Consider the following 27,622-nt stretch of genomic DNA (forward strand, 5'->3'; position numbering starts at 1 on the left):
ATGCCTTTGAGATGAGTGGGATTGTCATTAATATTAATGCCACCGAATTCAAGGCTGAGAAGTCATTTCTTTTCAAGCTTTATTTTCACTCCTAATTTTGGAATAAAATATACTTTTAACCTGAAGTATGGCGTGTCTTTTCACAGCCTGAAAACATTTGATCCTGTTGCCTTTGAATTGTAGGAATGCAAAAATACAGTATGTCTTTTATTCTTGATGGTCATTTAACTTAAATGAGTTTGTTAGAATTAAAGTTGGGAAGAATTAACTGTTAATGGAATTCAGTTGCATTGTTCAATTAAAAAATAAAAGGATGCTAAAAATAGTTGCTGTTTAAGGATTGTATTAGTGTGACATTTTAGAATGCTGCATTTAGGGAAGGAATTTTATTCTAAAGTGATTTGAAGCACATTTTTTTGTGGTCCTGTCTTTCATCTAGACAAGGTAGGACAAGCATTCAAAACCTGTACCAGTCTTAATCTGTTTTTTTCTTCTTAGTTTCCACTTAGTGGGACATCTGGTGAGGTATCATTTTGGCCATATAGTCATTTCTAAAGTTTCTTTCTGTGCTCTGATTTCCAATTAAGTCTTCTATGATGTTTGCCAAATTTAAGAGCATGCAGGGGTCCACTGGAAGCGCTGAATAACTGGGCTTTGGCCTAATTCTTGTGCATGGCTGTATGTGTGGGGTGGTTTTGTTTTCTTTGCTTGTTTATTGGTAATTGCATTAAATTCCATTTGCCTTTACTGAATTTTTTTTTGTTGGACTTTTGGGGAAACCTCTAAATTGGATAATAGAGCAATTAAGTGACTGTTTGTAAGCGATCCTCAGTGCTCTATTAGAGAGGCAGCATTTATCAAAAGAAAACAGTTGAATTTCTCTTGTTTAAACTTGCTTTTGAAATTCTGTTAATTTTCTAATAAGAATTGAAGCCAAGCATTGTCAAGTATCATACTGTAATCTAAAGTTGGTAACTGTGGAAGCACATAGTTGATATGGTGATACCTTTTTCAGAGGAACTTTGGCTATTTCCATCAGCATAAAGGACACAACAGACTGCATCTATTGCCTTCACCTCTGCCTTATTTCTTCTGTTTTCCTTTTTTTTTTTTTTTTTTTTTGAGATAGAGTCTTGCTCTGTTGCCCAGGCTGCAGTACAGTGGCACGATCTTGGCTCACTGCAACCTCCACCTCCCAGGTTCAAGTGATTCTTGTGTCTCAGCCTCCCAAGTAGCTGGGATTACAGGCGCTCGCCACCACGCCCACCTATTTTTCTTTTTCGTTTTTAGTAGAGACAGGGTTTCCCCATGTTGCCCAAGCTGGTCTTGAACTCCTGGGCTCAAATGATCTCCTCCCTCAGCCTCCCAAAGTGCTGGGATCACAGGTGTGAGCCAACACTCCTGGCCCCCTTTTTTTAAAAAAAAAATTAAAGAGGTTGTGGAGGTTTCTTTGAATTCTTTTGGTGTTTTTAAAAATGTTATATTTTGAGAAGAAAATCTGGGCAGGTACAAAGAACCCCTCCCTTTCCTGTTTAAAAACTTTTTTGCAGTTGCCCTGGAATTTTCCTTGACTGTCATTCATCCTTCTCTCCTTTCTTGATATTGGGTCTTCTGTTTACTTTATTTTCTTTCTTGGTTTTCTCCCTCCTCTTGGTGTGAAGCAGATGTTCTAGTATCTTCCTAAAGCAGAATGTGTGGGAGATGAATTATTTCTAGTCACTGCCTGTTGAATGTGAAGTTATTCTAGTCACATTTGATTGATAGTTTGTCTAGATAAGAATTCCAGGTTGGAAATTATTTTCCTTTAAAATTGTGAGGCATTGTTTAATTTCCTTCTACCTTCCTGTGTTTTTACAATTTCATGATGATGTGCCTGGTGTGGATCTCCTCATCCATTTTCTTGGGCACTTGGTCAGCCCTTTCAATCTGGAAACTCCTGTCTTTTCGTTCTGAGAAAATTTTTGTTGATTATCTCTTCCCTTCCATATTGGAACTCATTACAAGAAAGCTAATTAAGGAAGAGTAGAGGGTTGTGTTATGGGCTGAATTGTGTCCACCCCTCCCCCATTCATAAGTTGAAGCTGAAGCTGTAACCCCCAATGGGACTGTATTTGGAGATGGAGCCTTTAGGAAGTCATACCGGTGGGGTCCTAATCTGATAGGATTGGTGGCCTTAGAAGAAGAGGTAGAGAGAGAGATCTCTCCCCACATGAGCACAAAGAAGAGGTCATGTGAGGACACAGGTAGCTGCCTACATACAAGCCAGGAAGAGGGCTCTCAACAGGACCTAATAGGCCTTGATTGTGGACTTTACAGCCTCCAGAATTGTGAGAAAATACATTTCTGTTATTTAAGCCACCATGTATGTGATATTTTGTTATGGCAGCCTAAACTGACGAAGACAGGTTGAGGTCAAGCTAGGACCTCAGCTTCATAAAGGTGAACTGCATGCGTTGCAAGAGAATATTAACATGATGCTGGTGCGCATGTGTTCTCCTTTTTGACTGGTCCCTTTTTGAACTTAGCTCACTCATCTGCATATCACCCTTTGTGAGTTAGCACAAGTCATTAACCCAAGGTTCTAGATCTGTGCTGACCAATGCCATAGTCAATAGGTACGTTTAATTATTTAAATTTACATTAATTAAAATTAAATAAAATTCAAAATTCACTTCCTCAGATTCATTAGCCATATTGCATGTGTTCAGAAGCCACATGCAGCTGGCGCCTGCAGTATTGGATGGACAGATAGAGCCAGAACCTTTCCATCCTTGCAGAAAGTCTGGCTGTACAACTGTATTCTAGATACTTGCCTTACACCTCTCCCTCTCTCTTTTTTTTTTGTCCAGTGGGTCTGAACTTTTTTAGGTTCAAGACATACTTAGGAATACTAGAATTTGTAGTGGACATCTTCAAGGTTTTAAAACAACACTAAGAAGTAAACAACCATTATAGTGCAAACTCTGCCAAAGTGTCATATGCATACTGAGTCTATAACTGCGTCTGCAGTGATCATGCTATTCATTTGGCCATGCTTCTGCAGTATGGCCCTTAGAAGAGCTGTTTTTTACCCCTACTGGGCTTTCTGATATGTTTGTAGGACAGAGAATTGCAGGAAGCAGGCCTTCATATCTGAGCCGTGCTGCTCTGGTTTGCTGTGCTGAATGTTGCTGTGCTCTCCCGGAAGAGGTAGGCACAAGTGCTTTAGAAGCAACTGTCAGAACCCCACTGCTGTACTGAGCACTGGTGAGTCTGAGGATTCACAGGCTGAAGGCAGGTCACTGAAAGTGGCCTACATTCTGGAATTTCTCGGAACAGATTATTTCCTGAGATGACAAAAAGTATAATTTTGGTCAGAAGGATCACTGAATTTCCTGGAATCTACCCCACCAGGCTGTGTCTTCATAGGTGGGAGCTGTTCTCAAGAATCCTCAAAACAGCCCTTTGAGGTAGGTTCTGTTTCACTCCCAAAGAGAAGCGAGGTTGGCACTCAGAAATTTCACATCATTTGCCCTGGCTCACTGAATGAACTAGTGAATAGTGACGCCGGGTTCAGACCTTTCCGTTTTTCTTTAAAACTTGTGTTTTTTTCTACCAGAATGCAACTAGGGTTGGCCAGTGGCCCCTTCTGTCCACCACGTGGGAGCAGCTCTCCTAAAGCTGGGCTCTGCATTAAAGGGATTGTTTGCAAATTCATTAAATTAAACATGTTTAATTCAGGGTAAAAACTGAATGATTTAGAAGATCTTTTTTCTTTTGTTTTTTTCTTTGTTTTTTTTTTTTTTTTTTTTTTTTTTGAGATGGAGTCTCACTCTGTCTCCCAGGCTGGAGTGCAGTGGCGCCATCTCTGCTCACTGCAAACTCCGCCTCCCGGGTTCCTGCCATTCTCCTGCCTCAGCCTCCTGAGTAGCTGGGAGTACAGGCGCCCGCCACCGCACCTGGCTAATTTTTTTTTGTGTTTTTTTTTTGTTTTTTTTTTTTTTTTAGTAGAGATGGGGTTTCACCATGTTAGCCAGGATGGTCTCGATCTCCTGACCTTGTGATTCACCTGCCTCGGCCTCCCAAAGTGCTGGGATTACAGGCGTGAGCCACCGCGCCGGGCCTTTTTTCTTTTATTTTAAAGAACTGTTGTTATTTTTATTTCAATTAAATTGAAAAACACAGGGAAAAAATACAACAACAACAAATCCCAGGCAGGGCATGGCAACTCACGCCTGTAATCCCAGCACTTTGGATCACTTGAGTCCAGGAGTTTGAGACCAGCCTGGGCAACATAGTGAGACCTCAGCTCTAGAAAAAAAGAATTAGCTGGGCATGGTGGTGCATGCCTGTGGTCCCAGCTACTAGGGAGGCTGAGGTGGGAGGATCGCTTGGAGGAGGTTGAGGCTGCAGTGAGCCTAAAGCAGTCATGCCACTGCACTCCAGCCTGGGCGACAGAACAAGACCTTGTCTAAAAAAAACCCAGAACCAAAAAAAACAAAAAACCCCAACAAATCCCTCATAGCACCAGCACTTATTTTTGAAGACTTCCTGTACTTACACATATAAATATTTTGTACAAAAATGTTATGATATTATAAATATTTTTCTGCAGCTTCCTTATTTGACTTAAGAATTTATGATGAACATCTTTCTGAGTCAGTCAGGAATATTCTTCATGCACTGTTAACTCCTCTGTTACTTTAACAATTGTGTGTGTGTGTGTGTGTGTGTGTGTGTGTGTGTGTGTGTGTGTGTGTTTTGATGGTTATTGTTATACTGACTTTAGCCACTTTTCATCATTTTAGCTGTTAGGTCTCTTTTTTTCTTTGTGTGGTCTTAACCGAGAAATAATTGCAAGCGAGGAACAAAGTCTTAAATTTGGTGGCACTCACCACCAAATAATTCCAGATGTTTGCCTTCCCTCTACATAGAAAGAGCCCACTCTCATGCTGTATTTGTTCTTCTCATCCTCCCCTGTCTTATTTCTCTTTCATTTCATTTAATTTTAACCTCAATACCAGACTTATTTTGTGCAGCCCTTGGCCTGCTGCGGAGATATCTTTGCCACTGGCTCTCTTTCCAGCCCCCAGTCGCTGATGTGTCTCTTGGCAGCTAGTGTAAATGATGGTGGTCCTCTCATTCTGACGTGGGAGCACCCCAAGTCAGCAGTAATATTTGGTGTAACAAGTACCAGGGTGGGATAACCACATATCCCTGGACTGGGATTTTAAAATTGTCAGTTGTCCTGTCATTTGTGGTTTAGGGATCAACTTGAGCAAGAGAAACTCCGTCTCTACTAAAAATACAAAAAAAAATTAGCCAGGTGTGGTGGCAGTTGCCTCTAATCCCAGCTACTCAGGAGGCTGAGGCAAGAGAATTGCTTGAACCCAGGAGTCGGAGGTTGCATTGAGCCGAGATCGTGCCACTGCACTCCAGCCTGGGCGACAGAGCGAGACTGTCTGAAAAAAAAAAAAAAAATTGTATTTATTTCCTACAGACTTCTTTTTCTTGGTTGTCACCCGACATTGCCTTATCAGGTATTTTATTATGTATTTTATTCCTTTTTATTATTTTTGGCTTAAATTTTCCTTTTAGTCTTTTACTTTGATCATTCTTTCTTATTTTCTCCTCCATATTTTGGATTCTTCAGACTTCTTCCCTTTTCTTAATCTTATCCTTACCAGATTTCCCTTCTGCTTAAATTTCATGATCCAGTTTTTCAGTGGATGGAGATAGAAGGCTGAGGTGAGGAAGGTGGGGGTAAATACGATACTTGCTGAATTTTAAATATAAAACAAGATATTAAGGAACTTATTTCCTTTTTTATTCCCTATATTTGGGAGACCATAGAATTGGCTGGCCACTAATATCAAGTGGCTTTTGTGTGTAGACCCTTACAAAGAAATGACTGATAAAGTCCCTACTTCTGGGAGTTCTGATAGTAAAAAGTGTGACATCCATGACACATACATTGCCAGTCAATGATGGATAGAAATGGGCAGACTTTGAGGAGATGAGTTTGAGTATACAGAGATACCATTTTGTGTGTGTGTGTGTGTGTGTGTGCGCATGCATTTGAGACAGGGTCTCACTCCGTCTCCCTGGCTGGAGTGCAGTGACGCGGACATGGCTCACTATGGCCTCGACCTCCCAGGCTTAAACAATTCTCCCACCTCAGCCTCCCGTGTAGCTGGAACCACAGGCATGCGCCACCATGTCTGGCTAATTTTTTGATGTTTTGTAGAGCTGAGGTCTCACTATATTGCCCAGGCTGGTCTTGAACTCCTGGACTCAAGCGATCCTCCTTCCTCAGCCTCCCAAAGTGCTGGAATTACAGGTGTGAGCCACTGCAGGGCCGCAGAGATACAGTATATTTGTGATACCATTAGTAACTTTTATTTGACAGAGGGTTAAGTATTGACTAAGGGATAAAACCTATTCTGGGGCTCAGAAAACAAGGTTTTGCTCCAAGAAGGCAGTTAGATGTGGATAACAGTTTCAGTACTGAATTTGGAACCTTTTTACTAAAATGTAGTCTACATGTGGGTATCTAGCAATAGAGTCACTGTTAGTAAAGAACTATATATGTGACATACAGAGGAACCACATACAGTTTCTTAAAATAATATGTTCTTCATCTTTGAGGAAATCCTAGACAAAGCTGGAAACATTTCAAGTTTCTTATTGCTCATTACAAATTATAGGGATTTTGATATTGTGCAGTTAAAAGTTCAGTAGATTTTCGAAACTAGTTATTAATTGACCTCGGTTCTGCACATTTTTGTTGCTTTGCAAGAGTACCCTTAAGGCTCAAATAAAGTTAAAAGTAAGGTAAATGGTGTGTTAGACTAAAACTGTATTTTTTGTCTGTCAACACTTAAATAGAAAAACAAACTAGCTTAAGAACATGACTGCAATTTAGGATCTTAAAACCATATATGCCGTAGTATTTTTAAAGCCTGCAACCAAAAAGTAGAATCATTGTGTTTTATAGCACTTTGAAATTCTGTCTGATGTTACTGTACGTCTGTGCTGTCCTGATATGGCTTTTGGATTGCGTTTGTAGTACAAGATTGATTTCTTGTATTTGTATATTACTTGGCTGCACAGATGGTATCCACTTCAAATCTACTAAATAAAACTAGAACAATGATTTTGCCAGTTGGTTTTGACTGCTTTTATTTATTTTGGATGGCTGTAGTCTTTGTGAAGATGGCAGACTAAACCTGGAAGTGACAGCTAAGAACAGAATGGGTGGGCTACAGGTCTGCTAATTGATCTCAGCAGAACTCATGCCACTTCTCCCTGGGTACAAGACGTTTTCTTCAATTGAATGTTCACAGGCCAGCTGAGCCATCCTTTGCTCCCATATCTCTATTGTCCTTGGCCCAGACCTTTTCTCATCCTCCCTGGGTTATCTCATCCATTTCCATAGCTTTAGTTACTGTCTCTCTGTTGATGTTTCTACATCTATGTCTTCAGCTCAGGCCTGTTTCCTAACCTCTTCCTCACATACCCACTGCCTATTGGACCTCTTCATTTAGATGCCCCAGGTCTCTTGTACTCACCATGCCCTAAGCTGAGCCTATCTTTTTATCCAAGTATGTTCCTACTCCTTTGTTGCCCCTTTCAGTGTATGGTGGCATAACACATCTAGTTCTCTAATCAGAAACCTGAGCAACATCTTTACCTCCTCTCTATTCCTTTTTTTTACTATGTCTGATCTAAACACTAAATACTATGTGTTCTCCCTGATAAGCATCTCTTATCTGGGTGCTTTTCTCTATTCCTTCATGTGACTAGACTAGGCCTCAGTTACTGTAAGATGGTCTTCCATCTTACAGTATGATCTTGTCTCCCCTTGTGGTCCATTTTCTATATTGCTTGTGTGATTTTTCTGAAACACAAATCTGATAATATCACTTTAATGCTAAAAATCCTCCAGTGACTTACCTTTGCTCTTAGAATAAAGTCCAGAGTCCTTACTCTGTTTTGTAAAGTCCTTTTAAATCCATCTACTACTTGCTTGAGCAGGGTGACAGTCTTGGTAAAATGTACTTTTATAGCCAGAAGTCCCCCTCACACTTAACATATCATGATGCTTTCCTTTCTTGTGAGAAGCGAGAAATTTTATTGTGACATGTTGTCCATTAGTAAACCACACTCAGATCTGTGTGCCCCTCTTCCAAAAAATACATTATACATATTTCTACAAAGAGAGAAAACATGTAATAGTTGTCAGGTTCTTTTGAGAAATCCTTTTGTAGAAGTTATGCTTGGTGTTGTTTTAATGTTTTTATTACAAAGTAGAGAGCCTGTCTGATGAATCTTACACAAATAAAGTAATGGAGGTAATTAGATACCACCACAGCCTTTCCTTTCTCTCCAGAAGAGGTAACAAGAGTCAGCATTCATTTGGAAGCAGTTGCCCAGACATGCCAACAGAAGTTGTGGGCATCTGTATCTCCTTCTAAGAAAGCGAGTTTCCTGAAAACCTTGGGAAAGGAAGGAAGAGAGGGAGGGAGAGAGGAAGGGAAGATGCTATGTAGGTGGGCCAGTCACCAGCAGAGGGATAAAAAATGGTGAGATCAAAATATAAAAGCACCAGTAGTGTATTCCTTTGGCTGGCCTCTATCTCTAGATGCCCTAAAATGTTTATCTCCATTATTATAAGTCAGTGTAGATGCCTAGAGAAAGGAGGCATCCCTGATTTGGGCAGGATTCTAAACAATTGCCTTTTGTATTGTTAGTCTACACTTTGCTGAAAGTCCCTCTTGCCTCAGTCTGCTGTTCCCCTGGTGAGCCCCCACATATGGTTCAGTTCTCAGTGTCAGGTCTCTTTTTCTGGAAACTTTCCTCAACACCCCAAATCTGGGTTAAGTGCTCCACTTAGTCTGCTGTACTATGTAACACTTCTCACTCTGAAGTTTTAGTTTGTATTTTAAGTTCAGTGACTATGACTAATGTTATTGTTTGAAATGAAAGAGATTTTAAGAGTTTCTTCAAGAGGATTGACCAGAGTCCTGAGACATTTCTCCATTCCTAAATATATAAAAGCCATGAGTTGCCTTTGAACTTCATTACAATTTTGAAAATTTTTAGACATATCAACGGTATTCTGTAGATGAGAGCTAGCCCGCTTCAATCCAGTTGTGACTATCTTGAGTGTGAATGTCAGTGTTCATGTTTGATGTTCTTTATTTTGGTGTATACTCTAGGTGTAAAGCCAGCCCAATGTTGTCCCAACACATGACTGTGTTTGTTTGGCTAACTAAATACACCTTACCTGCCTTTTCTCCACTTTCTGTCTTCATATCGAAATCCATACACTTGAAATATTCTAATCCATTAGATATATGTAATTTCCTCATTTATGCTTTACTGAAACCCTGTTGGAAAATTCAAATTAATTACCCTTAGATTAAAAAAAAAAAGCCTAACAAAGCTCTGTGGATTTGGTATGGGAACATATCAATAAATTTTTTAAAATAAAAACCACATAATTATTTTTTAAAACAACATTTATTTTCAGATCTGTTGAGTTTTTCCACCTATTTCTTCAAAGTTTTCCTTGTCATCCAAAGACATGACATTTGAGGATCTGTCTCTTTACTACTTTTCTATTTTTCAGGCAATGAAACCTCTTGTTACATTTAATTAGTGTGTCTAGGTCATGATCCTTAGTCATTTTAAATTGGAGTGTGATAGAGAGGTTTTAATATATTGTGCAATAGATCCTTGATATTTTCAGATTTAAAAGGTTTGTTTTGATTTTTAAAATCACTTTATTGAGATATGATTGATATATAAAAAGTTGTACATATTTAATCTATAGAACTCAATGAGTTTGTGGATAAGTATATACCCATGAAGTTATCACCACCATCAAAACTGTAAACATACCCATCACCTCCCAAAGTTCCCCCTGCCCCTTTTGTTATTTTTTTGTGTATGGTAAGAACACTTAACATAAGCTCTACTCTTTTAGTACATTTTTACTATACAGCATAATATTGTTAGCCATAGGCACTATGCAATATAGTAGATCTCCAAAATTTACTTCTCTTTTAGGACTGAAACTTTGTACCTTTAACTATCACCTCTCAATTTCCCCTCCTGCCAGCCCCTGGCAACAGCCATTGTACTCTTTTTTTTTTTTTTTAATTGATACAGGGTCTCACTGTGTTGCCCAGGCTGGAATGAGTGGCGTGATCATAGCTCACTGTAGCCTCAACCTCCGGGGCTCAAGAGATCCTCCTGCTGTAGCCTCCTAAGTAGCCAGGACTACAGGCATGCGCCATCCTGCCTGGCTAATTTTTTATTTTGTACAGATGGGGTTTTGCTCTGTTGCCTAGGCTGGTCTCAAACTCTGGCCTCAAGTGATCCTCTCTTATTGTGGTTTTGATGTGTATTTCCCTGATGATTACTGATGTTGAGCATTGTTTCAAATAACTGCTAGCCATTTGTTTGTCTTCTTTGAAGAAAAGTTGGTTCAGGTCCCTCTGACCATTTAAAAGATCAGGTTTTTTTGTTTTGCTTTGTTTTGTTTTGTTTTTTGTTTTGTTTTGGTATTGAGCTGTTTGAGTTCCTTATATAATATATTCTGGATATTAACACCTTCTCAGATGTATAGTTTGCAAATATTTTCTCCCATTCTGTAGGTTGTCTCTTCACGCTGTTATTTTCTTTGCTGTGAAGAAACTTTTTAGTTTGATGTAATTCCATTTGTCTGTTGTTGCTTTTGTTGCTTTTGTGGTCTTATCCAAAAAATCTTTGCCCCGAAGACCAGTATTATGAAGCATTTTCTCTGTTTTCTTCTAGTAGTTTCATAATTTCGGGTATTACATTTAGCCCATTTTGTGTTGATTTTTCTTTTTTTTTAGATCAACATCTCAAACTTTATAATACACTCACATTTATGCACAAATTTCTGTTTACAAGTACAAAAGGCAAAGAACTGCAAAGAAGCTAAGCAACTGCATCATCAGCCACATTCAATCGAATTAATACTGTTGTCCCCTGTCCGTAGTTTTAATCCAGAGGAAATGGTAGATGCCGTCTCACACATGGACTCCACTGTTAGTTTTAGAAGTTGGAGACTGTGTGTGGTTCCGCAGAAGTCTGGGTTTCTACAGAGCTGAACTGAGACTCCATCATGTTCCAGGCCATATCAGCCAGAAGAAAGTCGTCCATTGCTGTTTGAGTTTCGTTGTTGGTGAAGAACAAGCTCCCCAGGGTTTCAAACCCAGAACTCATGGTCTGTGTTTCTATACTGTTCAACTGAACTTTGCTTTCTAGAGCAGGTATATCTTTAGCAGTGGAGATTCCTTCAGTTTGTGTCTCTGTGTCAGATGAATCAGTACTCATGGAAAAGCTGGAGTGTTTCAGAATACTTCCCAGAGGCAGATGAGGGCTACTGTCTAAGAAAAAGTTTAAGTCTGTCTGTGTTTGTGTGTCAAACATCTCAAGGCCTAAGAAGTTAGAATTTCCCCTACACCCGTAGGACTGAGCAGAGGTATCTGCGAGTAAGAAGTCCGTTTGAGTCTCTGTGTCCAGTGACTCCAAGACTGGCTCGGTGTTCATGGTGCTAAGTTCACTCTCTTCAGTTTGAGTCTGGATATGTGAGGCCGAAAAGAACTCTTCAATATCAAAATTGATTCCAGGGTTCTGGGCTGGGCCAGATGGGAGCTGGGTGTCAGGTCCAGGATTTGTGTTAGACAAAAGACTATGATGATCCAATGTCTGAGCAGGCAGATTACTTGACAAGATGTTTTCCAAATCACTTAATAAATCTATGGTTTGGGTCTGATTATCTGTCATGTTCTGTGAAGGAAGCATACTGTTCTGTGCACTGAAGTTTATAATTGGTGCACATTTCTCAATCTCTTGATTTAAAGTCTTAGGCTCATTCTGAGGTAACAAACTATGAGTTACTATCTCTGCTACTAAACTGTTGCTTATAATGTTACTTGTAGCAACATATGATGAATGAACACTCTCAAAAATGTCTCTGCACATTCCAGCTTGGTCCATCTGTACATGGTCATCCGTTGGACTTTGTATCCCACTGGTTTGAGTTTCTCTGGAGACCCCACCCGACTGGAAACAGGTGTCCATAAATGCATCAGTCTGAGCAGCTATAGATGAAGTTAACTTAGAGCTGGGCAAAAATGTCTGAATGTGAACACTAATGGGAAGAGACACTTGAGAATCAAACAACAAATCAGTTTGAGAACAAGACGACACAGAGGAATCAGCGGTGGCCCACTGTGCAGAAGGTATAAAGTTTTGTGAGGCATAAGACAGATCTGTCTGCACGTTGATTGAAGAAATGCTGTTCTTCTGACGTGTTCCCTAGTTCTTGTAAAGGATTAGATGGACTTTTACCCAAGTTGACTTGAACACCAGTACTTATTGGCTCAACAGCAACAGGATCAGCAATTTAGAAAAGAAGTAGGCTCTCCTTAAGAGAGCAAGCCTCTGAATCTAGGCCGAGGATCAGGGTTCCTACTGACAAGGGCAGGCAGTAAGTGCACAGCCCCTGTGGCAGAGCCCTGATCAACACCTAACACCACAGGCTGGGCTGAGGAGTCGGCTGTAGGCACAAAGACAGGCATGAGAGAAAACTGCATCACGGGTAGTTTAAGCAAAGCCACTTTGGGCTTTGGTAAAAGCAACTTTTGAGGATATCTCGGTGGTGTTGTAAGAGTCTGCTTGTCAGTGTTAGAGCCACAAGAGTCTTCAAAAGATGGTTCTAGCTTTATTTCTGAAGCTTCTAGTTCTTGAGTGTCTGGTCTAGGGATTGGTTGGTTGTTAAATGATTCAGTGGTCTTGTTGGATAACTTCTGGTTTTGCACAGTTTTCCATTTTCCTTTTCTTACTAGGTGGGTCCCTGTGTTCTGCAGGGATCTCGTGGCCAGTTCGGTAGATGTGAGACTGCAATGCTTTTCTACTGGCGTAGGGACAGCCGCATGTGCACCGGAAGGTCTTGCCACAGTCCTCTGCAAGTCTTTTCAGGTCCCATTCTGTACCGTACGAATTGCTGCACTTACTACATTTGTGCTGCTTCTCAGCATGCATTTTCATAAAGTGCTGTTTTACGAGAGAAAACTGAGAAAATGGTCTGTCAGGGCCTCTGGGGCAGCCTTCGATTGGACAACAGTAGAATTTCGGTACAGTTTTCAAATCTTTTCTTATTATTGGATTGACTATGCTATACTGCATGCGGTGGCTCTTGACCAGGTGCATGTTGAGCGCGGGTCTGTTGGGCAGGATCTTGTGGCAGCCGCGCACGGTGCGCAGGATGTTGGGCCATGTGGCCTGGGACAGCTCGCTCACCTACTGCTGGATCAGCTCCCCCGCCAGCACGGAGGCCGCGGGCTGCTGCGTCACCCCCGCGGGCCGCGGCCGGCTGCCCCTCAGTCGGGGTCCCGGGGGCACCCACGGGCCCGAGGCGGCGGCGGAGGCTCCTCTCGTGGCCGCCGGGACGGCGCGGGCACCCGCCGCCAGAGCCGCGGACCCCGCCAGAGCCGCGGACCCCGCCAGAGCCGCGGACCCCGCCGCCGCCGCCGCCGCCGCCTCCGCCTCCGAGGCCGCCATGGCTCCCGCAGGGCGGCCAGGCCCAGCTCGCAGTTGTGTTGATTTTTCTAAGTGGTGAGAGATAGGGTCTACTTCCGTTTTTCTGCATGTGGATATCCAGTTTTCTTGAACACCATTCATTGAAGAGACTGTCCTTTCCCCAGTGTGTGTTCTTGGCGCCTTTGTCAAAAATCAGTTGACTGTAAGTGGGTTCTCTTTTCTGTTCCATTTGTCTGTGTGTTTTTATGTCAGTACTCTACTGTTTTGCTTACTATAGCTTTGTAGTATATTTTGAAGTCAGGTAAGATTGATGCCTCTAGCTTTGTTTTTTTGACGCAAGATTGCTTTGGCTCTTTGGGGTCTTTATATATATATATATATATATGTATATATATATATATATATATATTTTTTTTTTTTTTTTTTTTTTTGAGACAGAGTCTCACTCTCTCACCTAGGCTGGAGTGGCGCGATCTTGGCCCACTGCATCCTCCACCTCCTGGGTTCAAGGGATCCTCCTGCCTCAGCCTCCCGAGTAACCGGGACTACAGGCGCCTGCCACTATCCTCAGCTAATTTTTGTATTTTTAGTAGAGACGGGGTTTCGCCATGTTGGCCAGGGTGGTCTCGCACTCCTGACCTCAGGTGATCCACCTGCCTCGGCCTCCCAAAGTGCTGTGATTACAGGCATGAGTCACTGTGCCCAGCCTCCATACAAATTTTAACGGACTTTTAAAAGATACGAATTCTTCCAATCTGTGAACATGGGGTATCTTCCCATTTTTTGTGTGTCTTCAATTTTTTTCAATATTTTATAGTTTTCATTGTAGAGATCTTTCACATCCTTGGTTAAATTTATACCTAAGTATTTTATTTCTTTTTTTTGGCAGGTATTGTAAATGGGATTGCTTTCTTGATTTATTTTTCAGATAGTTTGCTATTAATATTTGGTGTATAGAAACACTAATGATTTTCGTTTGTTGATTTTATATCCTGCAACTTGACTGAATTCATTTATTAGTTCTAATAGTTTTTTTTTAGTGGAATTTGTAGGGTTTTCTATGTACTGTGTCATCTGTAAACATAGACAGTTTAACTTCCTCCTTTCCAGTTTGGATGCCCTTTCTTTCTTTCTCTTACCTAATTGCTCTGGATAGGATTTCCAGTGCTGTGTTGGATAGAAGTGGTAAGAGTGGACCTCGTTGTATTGTTCCTGATTTTAGAGAAAATGCTTTTAACTTTTTCCCAGTCGGTATGGTTAGTTGTGGGTCTGTCACAGATGGCCTTGTGTTGATGTACATTCCTTCTATACCTAATTTGTTGACAGTTTTTTTTTATCATGAAAGATGTCGAATTTTGTCAAGTGCTCTTTCTGCATCTATTGAGATGATCATATGATTTTTATTCTTGGTTCCGTTAATGTGGTATATCATCTTCATAGATTGGCATATGTTGAATCATCCTTACAACCCAGGGGTAAATTTCATTTGATCATGATATGTGATTTTTTTTTATGTGTTGTTGAATTCTGTTTGCTAGTGTTGTGTTGAGTGAGGACTTCTGCATCTAAGTTTATCAGGGATATTGGCTTATGATTTTCTTTTTGTGTCTTTGCCTCCTCTTCTTAGCAGTGTTCCCTTGAAAGTAATTTGTCTTTTTATAATCTCTGTCTGCTTTTAGGATTTCCTCTTTGCCTTTAGTTTCTGCAGTTTTACTGTGTATTTTACTTCAGAGGAGTGTGTTTTGTCCCATTTTCCAGAGGTCTTGTTGGACTGAGCTCTGGTTACCTACCCACTCTGGTAGTTGGCTTAATAACCCTCCTTTCATTGGCTGTGATTCCCTGTGTCACTTCTCTACTTTCTTAATGGTGTTCCCTTTACTGTCCAAATAAACTACTCTACTCAAATCCCTTTTTCAAGATCTCCTTCTTGGGAGTAATAGGGCTTCTTAGATCTGAGGATTAATGTTCGTGTTGATCACAATGGAATAGTGATATTGCTGACAGAAAGATATCATTGGTTATACTTGGAAGATCCTCAGTTTCCCTAATGGCAAAAGACTTGGGAATCTGTGGATCAAGATGGAGCATATATGATCCCAGACAGAAGTATTGTTTCTCAGGTCCCCCAGAGTTCCCCAAAGGATGGATTTGCATGGCAAGAGAAGCACCCTTATCACTTCTAATGGGGTTTTATATGGTTTTGGTCAATCACCCTTCCACTGCTTGAACATTACTCTTCTGGAACCCAGTGACATGTGTGCCTACTCAGGAGGTAGAATTAACTGATTCACAACAATTGCCAAACGTTTTTTAGAGTTTACTGCAAGGTTGGATGACATGAAGACCAATTTTCTGGAATCAGTCTTTCAGAAGACGTAAGCCTCAGGCATGTCTGATTTCTATTCTAAAACGTGTGGCTGGGCACAATGGATCATGTCTGTAATCCCAGCACTTTGGGAGGCTGAGGCGGGAGGATCACTTGAGCCCAGGAGTTTGAGACCAGCCTGGGCAACATAGCAAGACCCTGTCTCCACAAAATATAAAAATAATATCAGATTAGCCAGGCATGGTGGCATGTGCCTATAGTCTCAGCCATTGGGAGGCTGAGGTAGGAGGATCCTTTGAGCCTTGGAGGTCAAGGCTGTAGTGAGCCATGATAGCACCACTGTACTCCAGCCTGGGTGACAGAGCAAGACCCTGTCTCAGTCAGTCAATAAAATATCATACAGTTATGGTTAAAAACTAAAACAAATTTTTAAAAATTTGAATGAACAATAGAGAATGTATTAATGTATTAATATGATTTGAATTTATATTAATTTTGTGGAGAAGAATCATTTAGAATTTTAGCTCAATCATAAGCCTGTAGATGATGATACATGAAATTATTATTCCCCCGTGAAATACAAGTGTGAAAGATGACTACCTTTTTGTGGTATGATTTCTATATACTATACTCACGCGCACTTCTTCAAGGTTCAGTTGTGTGGTTTTTCAGTTCTTACTCCAGCCACTGGTTGTGCAAATACTCCGTGATTGTGTAAAAATCATACCTGTTAATTTATATATACTGTTACTGGCAGGAGACAGATAGATAGTGCTATTTATTAGAATTATATGTGCTTCTGAGCATTACTTACCTAATCAGGTATTTTAAAAGTTCAGAAAAAAATTTTTAAGTCTGAACCTTATGTAGTAACTCTGAAAAACTATAGAAAACAGAGTAATAAAATATAAAAGTAGTAGATTGAAATGATACTCTTCCTATTATCATTATTTCTAGAGACAGGGTCTTGCTCTTTTGTCTAGGCTGGAGTGCAGTGGCATGATCCGTAGCTCATTGCAGCCTCAAACTCGTGGGCTCAAGCAGCCCTCCCTCCTCAGCCTCCCAAGCAGCTAGGACTACTGGTGTGTGTCACCACACCTGGCTAATTTTTGTTTGTCTGTTTTTTTGTGAAGATGGGGTCTCACTGTTAACTGAGCTGGTCTCAGAACTCCTGGGCTAAAGTGATCCTCCCATCTCAGCCTCCCTAAGTACTGGGGTTACACGCTTGCACTACCAAGCCTGGTCTGAAATGAGACTCTTAAAGGAAACAGGAAACAGTGAACAAAGAGAAGAGTCATTGGAAATTTAAAAAAAAAAAAAGTGAAATGCCCTATGTCTGATCAAATAGAAGCACTGGATTCAGATTATCAACAAACTAATCAAGATGGAAGAGCATAGGAAATTTCCCCTGGCAAGAGCTTGGTAACCAAGACGTCAGGGGCCAGAGTGAAACATGCTGAATGCATGAGCCAAGTGCTGGGACTCAGTTGACCTATAAGAACAAATAAAAAGAAATCCATGTAAATCCATATAAAACACAAAACCATGGACACTTGTATTAAAGTATGGCTTGTCAATAGAATTTGCATCAGTGCATGCTAAGGTTAAGTCACAGTCAAAGCCTATTCAAAGAATAGCCTAGCGGTTTTCAAGTAGCTGGGCAGGTAAAGAAAATACCTTGACATATATAACTCTTAAGATCTGCTGTAACAAATAGTTATTATACTAGCCATACCAAGTTTAATTTTCTCCTATATATGGTCTTGGTAAAGGCATCATGTTATATAGAACAAACATGATCGACTTGGATAATGAAATTGTAAATAAAATCCTGCTTTACAAATTATTATTGCTGAAACAGCCTGTGTTTTAGAGAAAGCAAGAATGTTTTTAGATAAAAGAAATAATTATTCCGTTTATTAATATTAATATTAAATTATAACATTTTATTTTAATGTCAGAAGTACTTGTTCTGTACAGAGATTATTAAGAACTGGGATCATGAATCTGTTGCTGATAAATAAAATTTCAGAGGTCTTGGGATAAATTATGAATTCAGTTTGGGAGAACAGGGGTTCCTTATCAGCTAGAAAAACTGATTTTACTACCATATGGCAGTGGTAAAAAAAAGTCCATACCAAATTCCTTATCTTGGATAAGTATCTTGAATTTTTATGCAACAGAACAGAAATACAGTTTTGTTCAGGAAAAAAAATTGCAGAAATACTACTCTGTGCAGCTCCTGTCTAGAACATGCCTGCCTTTTTGTTGTACACAAAAAAGAGAATTTTCTAGTTTAATTCCTTGAAGAGCAATTTGAATGGTTTCCACTTGGGAAATTATGTAATTTCATATTAAATAGCAGGTGGTAAGGTAGTCAGATGGAAATGTTCAGTTCATCCAGCATCATCAGATTGATTTGACAAATGGAATTCTTTTAACTCTATGGAAAGCATTTTTCTCCCTTTATCCTTTGGCAGAGGCAGACATTGTCTGTGGTTTCCCCACAAAAGTTTGAGTGGGTAAACTTTGGATGTGTAAATATAAACAGCAGACAGAGGCATTGCCTCTGACAGCTGGAAGGATCCACTGAGGATCTTAGAAGGAGACTGCTGATATGGATGATGTTGGATAGAGAGACTTGAGGGAGGAATTAGCCAATGTGAACATAAATGAGGAATGCACATGCTTAGAAAAAATGATAGTTCCTCCTTAAGTTTAGGTTGAGGTTGTTGAAAATTTTTGCTTTTGATATGGATAAAAACAACAAAAAACTGACTTATGGATAAAAACAACAAAAAACAATAAAAAACTGACATACCATGTGGATGAGCACATGGTATGTTTCTTGGTGAGTGGCTCCATCTCGTACATGATATGTAACCTTGGGCAAGATATTTGGGCAAGATATTTACTTCTCTTTTCCTTAGTTTCCACACCTGTATAGTGGGATTGTGGGGACTGAGATAAGTTTACGGTGCTTATAATTGTCCTTGGCATAGAATAAGCATCATGTAAGTGATAGCTGCTATAAAATAATAATAATTATTATTTTGGTGGATTGAGAAATTCCCTTAAGGAGGAAGCTATTTGCTTCCTCTAATAACCTTAGTATAGTTGATGTATTTATATATAAATGAGATACAGAATTCAGGAGCAAATTATTTAGTGTTTAAGATGATTTATAAAGATATGTTCATATTACCTTTTAAAAATTAAATTGTGAAGAATACTGCAGGTGCTCGCCACCATGCCTCGCTAAACTCTGAGCCTTTGCACGTGCCAGGAAAGTGCTGTGGCTGGACACTGGGTCTGATGATGCTCCCCTTTTCTTTGCTTGAACAGTAATCAGCCCTCAAGACTCTTCTGGTTTGTGAAATCTTTGTGCCCCCACGTTATGCGTGTGTGCTGCCATTAGATCAATTTCACATTATTATTGGAATTTTTGTTTGCATATCTGCTACCCCACTCAGTTGTGTGTTTTCCAGTCTATATAAAATGTTTCAAAGATTAAAAATTACATCTTTTCATTAGCCACAGTGCCTGCTGCATAGTAGGTGTTTTTAGGTAAATGATTGAATGATAAATAAATCATACCGGTCATGACAGTATTCAAAAGAAAACAGTTCTTCTCTTGTTTTCCCTGTAAGGAGCAAGGAAATCTTTCCTGGAAGCCCCTACACCAGACATCTCCACGTATTGGCCTAGGATACAGTCACTGACAAGGGAATGGAATTTCCCTAGTTGGCTTGGAAAAGGCATTTTGTGTTTAACCACAAAGATCACTGCACTGGTTACAAAAATAATACATGATTATTATAGGAAATTTATAAATTAATGAATAAGTACAATAAAATAATCTGGCATTACACAAAGAAAACTGTTGTTAACATTGTGGTGTTTGCTTTCCAGTTTTTGGTTGTATATGTATATGTTTGTGTGTATAGAAGAAAATTGCAATCATATCGTATATAGCTTTTTATAGTCTTACATTTAAGTCTAACATAAGCAGTTTTCCGTACCATTAAGTCATATTTTTCTGAAATTAGACTAATGGCTTAAGTTCCTTCATATGGCTGTATTACAAATTATATAATTCATTGCTTATTGTTGGAGATATAGATTGTTAGCAGTTTTTTACTATTGTAAATATGCAGTGAACATCCTTTTATATCAATCATGTACATCTCTGGTTATTTCCTTACACTAAATTCCTAGAAGTGGATTAATGAGTGAAAGGGTATAAACACATTCAGAGTTTTTTGATATACTTCTCTGATTATCTTTCAGAAAACTTGGACCAATTACATTACCAGAAACCTGCATATGAGTGGCTGTTTAACTGTATTCTTGCCAGTACTGGGAATTTTTTTTTTTCAAGGCAGGATCTTGCCCTGTTGCCCAGGCTGGAGTGCAGTGGTATAATCATAGCTCACTGCAGCCTCAACTTCCTGGGCTCAAGCAATCTGTGAAGTATTTTTTAATCACTGATTTTATAGTCAAAAGTGGTTTCACTCTGCTTTTTTGACTTGTAGTGTTATTTTTCATTTAGTCAGCATTTAGTAGATGTTTGTTGAAAGAAGAAATCCATGTTTCTTGATATGTATATTGTTTATTCACATCTATTATTGGCATTATTATTTTTGCTTTTTTATTGTGATATACAAAAAGTACATAAGCTGTACTAATGTTAAGTGTAAAACTCCATATAATTTATGGCATTCTATTTTCAGTTTGCTGTTTTGGATATTAGTTTGTTTAGTTTATAGTATTATAATAATTTATAATATTATCTCAGCCAAGTCTGTTGGGTGAGATTTATTCCATCATAGTTATATTCTCCCTAGGGCTCCTAATTACATAGAGACTTCATTTTTGGTTCTGACTGAGAAATAAATTATTTCTTTCTCAATTCCTTGATGTTATTTATTACATGTCTATGATTTTTTTGCACAATCCTTCTCTTTGGCAACATACCATTTTATTTATCTTCATGTTCTTCTAGATATCAAAATCTTTTTTTTCACTATTTAGAAGAACCATTAAATTATTTCCTTTTTATGCTTTCTCCCTTATTCCTTGGCTCAGATTTATTTTTTCTGTGTGTGTGTGTCTCTCTCTGTGCGTGTGCGCATGCATATGTTTGTGTGTGTGTGTGTGTGTGTGTGTGTGTGAGAGAGAGAGAGGAGTCTTAGAGTTCAAGTAAATGATACTTTCCTGTGTTATTTATTAACAGCTACAACTGCTGTTGTTAATATTTATCTCATTTAATCTTTTTTTTGTCTGGTAAGACTGGTACATATCATTGTGCTTTTCATTTAGAGGGAAGTGAAATATTTTGGGCCATACTGTTAATAGTGCTGTGTGGATCAGAGCTGAGATTAGAACCCAGTATGCTAGTGATATGTTTGGATTTCAAATTATAAACTGTACTGAGTTTAGTCTTGCACATAAAAAGAGGCTGAACTGAAGTTTCCAAGATGTTGAGAAATTTACAGTTTATTTAAATTTGAGTCTTGCTCTCAAGTACACTCTTTTCCCAGTTATTTGCAGCTAGAAAAGCAAAAGTCTTCAAGTATAATTTAATATGACCAATAGGAACCACATGACTTTTAACAGTCATTTTGTTGCGTACTAGTGTTTATACAACTCATGACTTGACAGCCGACCAAACTGTCTTATCCATCTCATATTAACATACTGTGAATGTAGTAGGAACTGGCTTAGCAAAATCTTGAAACCTCTGACTCTAATATTTGTGGGGTAGTAAAGTAAACAACTTTGGGGCTTTCGGGCTGTGTGATGCACAGCCCGTTCAGGACATTAATGCTTATTCTCTCTGTTGACTCCGTTGCTTTTGTGAACAGTTTTGCCGACAGGTGTTTAGGCTTGCCAAGAGAGATTATTTCTAGCTAGTAGAGGACTCTTGGAGAAAGACATTGGTTTCTACTTAGAAATACAATAACTAATGATAATAACTGACATTGAATGGGTGTTAAAATGTACCAGGCACAATTCTAAGTGCTTTCTGTGTAATTAATGTATTTTATTATTCACAGCAACCCTACTAGGTTTTTCCCATTTTACAGATACAGAAACGGAGGCATAGACTGGCAAAATAACTTCCCAAGGTCACATAGCTAGTATGTTATAGAGTAGGGATTCAAACTTCGGCAGTCTGCCTCCAAGTCAGCCTTCTTAATCACTCTGTTATGCTGACATTTATTAGATGAAAAGAAAGAGGCACAGGTGAGTCATAAGTGGCTGTTTGTGTTTTTGGAAAATATCTGACTTTATGCCTACTGGCAGCTGGAAATAATTAAGCTGCTTCCATTCATTAAATTTTTATTTTTTGTAAAGTGAGTTATTTGCTTGCATGTAATATTATAATTGGAACATAGTGAGTAAAGTATACCCTTTTATGTTTGTACAAATTTAGGGTAAGCCTGTATTTTCATAAAAAAAGTGGTCTTTGAGAAAGAAAGTGTTTCAAACAAAACTTTGAAGAGTGGGTTCAGAATCAGGGTGACAGCCACAGAGTAGTAAGTAATTTGGTCAATGCTCTGTAATAAATAGCAGAGGCTGCCTTATTGGTCCTGTGTGCCATCTTGAAGAGCTGAATGTTGCAGAAATGGCAGGCTAAATGTTTTGGAGTAACCCAAGCTGACTCTAGGCAGAATTTGTCTTTGGCATCTTCTCATTTTGCCTGTCACTGGCACCTGTCTCATTCACCTTTTGTCATTGCCAGATATGGTATGGTGCCTAACAACCTTTACTAACTATCAACAAGTCCAGCTGGGTGTGGTGACATGCACCTGTAGTCCCAGCCCCTGGGGAGGCTGAGGAGGAGGATCCCTTGAGCCCACGAGTTTGAGGCTGTAGTGAGCTATGATTGTGCCACTGCACACCAGTCTGGGCAACAGAGGAAGAGCCATCTGTTCAAAACAAAACAACAACAAAACAAGTTTCTCATAAAATATTAATGAATGTTTAATAAAAGGGATATCCTTTCTCAGGGTATTTGCATTTAATAGATCATTCTCAAAGTTTGGGCTTTGGGTTATTTTTGAGAGTTGGCATTTATTGCTATAAACTTCCCTCTTAGAATTGTTTTTGCTCTATCCCATAGGATTTGGTATGTTATGTTTACATTTTCATTTGTCTCAGGAAATTTTTAAATTTCTCTTTAAATTTATTCATTAACTCATTGTTTAGGAGCATGTTGTTTAATTTCTATGTATTTGTAAAGTTTTCAAGGTTTCCCCTTTTATTGATTTCTAGTTTTATACCATTGTGGTCAGAAAAGATACTTGACAAGATTTTGATATTCTTAAATTTAAAAGACTTATTTTGTGGCCTAACATATGATTTATACTGGAAAATGATTGATGTGCAGTTGAGAAGAATGTGTATTCTGTACCTGTTGGATAGAATGTTCTGTAAATGTTTGTTAGGTCCATTTGGTCTAGGGTACAGTTCATATCTGATGTTTCTTTGTTGACTTTCTGTCTAAATGATCTGTCCATTGCTGAAAATAGGGTGTTAAACTCTTCTACTAGTATTGTGTTACAATCTGTCTGTTTCTTGAGATCTATTAATATTGGCTTTATGTATTTAGGTGCTCTGACATTGGGTGCATATACATTTACCCAACATCAGAGCACCTAAATATGTAACATATCCTTTTGCTGAATTGACCAACCCCATTATCATATATTAATATAATGACCTTCTTTGTCTCTATTTACAGATTTTGACTTAAAGTCTATTTTATCTGATATAAGTATAGCCACTCCTGTTTTGGTTTCCATTTGTGTGAAGTATCTTTTTCCATTTATTTACTTTCAGTCTATGTGTATCCTTATAGGTGAGGCAAGTCTTTTGTAGGCAGTATATAGTTGGGTCTTGTTTTCTTTTTTTTTTAAATCCATTTAGCTACTCTGTGTCTTTTAATTGGATAATTTAATCCATTTACATTCAAAGTAATTATTGGTAGGTAAGGATTTACTACTGTCATTTTATTAATTTTTTTCTAGTTTTGTAGATTCTTTTTTTCTTTCTTTCTTCCTTTGAGGTTAAGTGATTTTCTCTAGTAGTATATTTTGATTCTTTGCTCTTTATTTTTAGTGTATCTATTATAGGCTTTTGCTTTGTGGTTACCATGGGACTTATAAAAGTATGCCTTATAGTTATAAAAGGTTATTTTACACTGATAGCAACTTAACTTTGATCGAAAAGAAAATACTCTTTAACTCCACTCCCCCATTTTGAGTTTTTGGTGTCAAAATTTATATCTTTTTATATTGCATGTCCCCTAACAAATTATCGTAGCTATTATTTTTAATTGTGTTGTCTTAACCTTCTTAAAAAAATATATGATGTACATACCACCATTACAGTATTAGAGACTTCAGAATTTGACTGTGTACTTGCTTTTATCAGTGAGTTATATACTTTCAGATGTTTTTGTGTTGCTCATTGCTATCCTTTTCTTTCATCTTGAAGAACTCCCTTTAGCATTTCTTGTAAGACAGGTCTGGTGCTGATGAATTCCATCAGCTTTTGTCGTCCAGAAGTCTTTATTCTTTTCTTCATTTCTGAAGTGCAGCTTTGGTAGGTGTAATATTCCTGGTTGATAGTTTTAATTTTTTTTTCTTTAGGACTTTGAATTTCTTCAGGACAATGTTTCTGCTTAGAGGTCTCTTGTTAGGCATATTAGTACTCCCTTATAAATTATTTGCTTCTTTTCTCTTGCTGCTTTCAGGACCCTCTCTTTGTGCTTGATCTTTGACATTTTGATTATAATATGTTGTGGGGTAGTGTTATTTGGATTAAATCTGACTGGATGCCCTTGATCTTCCTGTACGTGGATAGCTATAGCTTTCTCCAGGTTTGAAATACTTTCTGTTATTATTTCTTTAATAAGCTTTCTAATACTTTCTCTTTTTCAGGGTTCCCCCTTGAACACCAGTGACCCACATATTTGCTCTTTAGATGTTACTCATAAATCCTGTAACTTCATTCCTTTTTCCTTTTTCACCTTTAGTTACGTATTTTCAATTAACCTGTCTTTGAATTCTCTGATACTCCTCTAATTGAACAATTCTGCTATTGATGCTTTCTGTTGGATTTTTTATTTTGTTCATTGTAGTTTTTAGCTCCTGGATTTCTGTTTGATTTTTAAAAATTATTTCAATCTCTCTGTTAAATTTCTCTGATGAATTTCTGAATTGTTTTTCTCTACTTTATTGAAGTTAGCCAAATTTCCTTAAAACAAGTATTTTGAATTTCTGTCAGGCAGCTTTTCTATAATCCTCTCTTTAGGATCAGTTACTGGCAGCTTATCTTTGTCCCAAAGCATGTTTTTCCTCCTTTGGGCCAGCTGGTTATTTAGTAGTGCCTTGTTCAGTTTCCACATTTGTGAATTTCCTTTGAAACTTCCTGCATTTATTTTTAATTGCTTTTTTTGTCATCAGAGCACATTTGTTATATTACTAATGTTCTTTTAAATATATGAAGACTCATTTTATGACCTAGCATATGATCTGTTTAGAATATTCCATGTGTTCTTAAGAAAAATGTATATACTATTGGGTGGAGAATTCTATAGACGTAAGTTAGATCTAGTTGGTTTATAGTGTTATTCAAGTGTTCTGTTTTCTTGTTGATCTTCTTTCTAGTTATTTTATCTATCACTGAAAATGACAGTTTGAAGTCTCCAGCTATTAATATTCAATTGTCTGTTTCTCCCTTTCTGTCAATTTTTGCTTCATGAATTTTGGTCCTTAGTTGTGTATGTTTATAATGGTTGTATCTTCCTGATGGATTGACCGTTTTATGATTAACAAAATGTCCCTCTCCATCTCTAATAACTTTTTGTTTTAAAATTTGTTTTTTTAATATCAGTATAGCCACAATTAAGTTTCTTGTTTTTGTATGTTTGCATGACATATCTTTTCTATCCTTTTACTTCCAATCTGTTTGTATTTTTCACTCTAAAGTGTGTCTTCTATAGACAGCATATAGTTAGATCATGTTTTCTTAAAGTCTGACAATCTTTGTCTTTTGATGGGAATTTTTTTTTTTTTTTTTTTTTTTTTTGAGACAGAGTCTTGATCTGCCACTCAGGCTGGAGTGCAATGGCACGATCTCTGCTCACTGCAGCCTCCGCCTCTCAGGTTCAAGCGATTCTCTTGCCTCACCCACCCGAGTAGCTGGGATTACAGGCACCTGCCACCACAGCCAGCTAATTTTTGTATTTTTAGTAAAGCAGCGTTTCATTATGTTAGCCAGGCTGGTCTTGAACTCTTGACCTCAAGTGATCCACCCACCTTGGCCTCCCAAAGTGCTGGGATTACAGGTGTGAGCCACCGTGTCCAGCCTGATGGGATTGTTTATTCCACTCACATCCATGATATTATTGACATAGTTGGCTTTATGTCTGAACTTTTACTTTTTCTGTATATCTCTTGTCTTTTTTTTGTAACTCTGTTTCTCCTTTTATTACGCTCTTTTAAGTAAATATTATCTGTTTTTTTTTTTTTTTAGACAGGGTCTCACTCTCTTGCCCAGGCTGGAGTGCAGTGGCATGGACATGGCTCACTGCCACTGTTGACCTCCTGGGCTCAAGTGATTCTCCTTCCTTTGCTGCCCATGAAACTGGGACCACAGGCATGCACCACCACACCTGGCTAATTTTTCTATTTTTGATTTTTTTTTCTTTTTTTTTCTTGAGACAGAGTATTGGTCTGTCACCCAGGCTGGAGTGCAGTGATGTGAGCTCGGCTCACTGCAACCTCTGTCCCCGGGCTCAAACTATTCTCATGGTTCAGCCTCCTGAGTGATTAGGACTGCAAGCATGCACCACCATGCCCAGCTAATTTTTGTATTTTTAGTAGAGACAAGGGGTTTCACCATGTTGGCCAGGCTAGTCTCTTAAGTCTTGGCCTCAAGTGATCTGCCTGCCTTTACCTCCCAGAGTTCTGGGATTACAGGTGTAAGCCAGCATACCCAGCCAATTTTTTAATTTTTTTGTAGAGATTTTTTGTTGCCCAGGCCAGTCTCAAACTCCTGGGCTCAAGTGATCCTTCTGTCTTGGCCTCTCAAAGTGCTGGGATTACAGGCATGAGTAGTAACTCATGCCTGTAAGTGAATATTTCATAATGTAGCATTTTAATTTCTTTAATGATGTTTTCACTATTCTTTTTGAATTTTTTTTTTTAGTGGCTACTCTAGAGTTTGCCGTAGAATAAGTTTCAGACTTATGCTCGCTTAATTACCGTGATATATAGAAATGTTACTCCTATACATATGATTTTTGACTTATGTCCTATACATATGATTCTCGACTTATGATGGAGTTATATCATCATAAGTTGAAAATATTGTAAGTCAGAAATTCACTTAATACACCTAATGTAGTGCACATCATTGCTTAGCGACACCGTGCACTGTAGAGTGTTACTTGTTTACCCCTGTGATTGCTGGGCTGACTGGGAGCTGTGGCTTGCTGTCACTGCCCAGCATTGTGAGAAAAGCATACTTGAGAAGAATGTATGTTCTGTTGTTGGGTGGAGAGTTCTATAGATGTCTGTTAGGTCTGCTTGGTTATAGTGTTATTCAAGTATTCTATTTTCTCGATCTTTTTTCTAGTTGTTTTATCAGTAGTTATGGTATCACATATCAGTAGCCTGGGAAAAGAGCAAAATTCAAAATTTGAAGTATGGCTTCTACTGA

The 27,622-nt window shown here is 38.6% G+C and overlaps 1 protein-coding gene and 1 pseudogene across 16 annotated transcripts in view; one reads left to right on the forward strand and one right to left on the reverse strand.

Moving 5' to 3' along the window:
• Positions 1-27,622, forward strand: part of FANCC (FA complementation group C) — a 218,832-nt gene that overhangs the window by 12,098 nt on the left and 179,112 nt on the right. For 2 of the 16 annotated variants that reach the window (XM_054658292.1, XM_054658293.1), the window contains exon 1: positions 13,531-13,762. The exons of 12 other annotated variants lie outside the window; for them this stretch is intronic. The gene's annotated coding sequence lies outside the window, so the exon portion shown is untranslated. Of the gene's footprint in view, positions 1-13,478; positions 13,763-27,622 lie in introns of those variants that run through there. 2 more of the 16 variants (XM_024345772.2, XM_054658294.2) reach the window with 2 other exon arrangements.
• Positions 10,136-13,287, reverse strand: LOC104007944 (ATM interactor-like; annotated as a pseudogene).

The sequence above is a fragment of the Pan troglodytes genome, chromosome 11 (assembly GCF_028858775.2).
Source record: "Pan troglodytes isolate AG18354 chromosome 11, NHGRI_mPanTro3-v2.0_pri, whole genome shotgun sequence".
NCBI lineage: Eukaryota > Metazoa > Chordata > Mammalia > Primates > Hominidae > Pan > Pan troglodytes.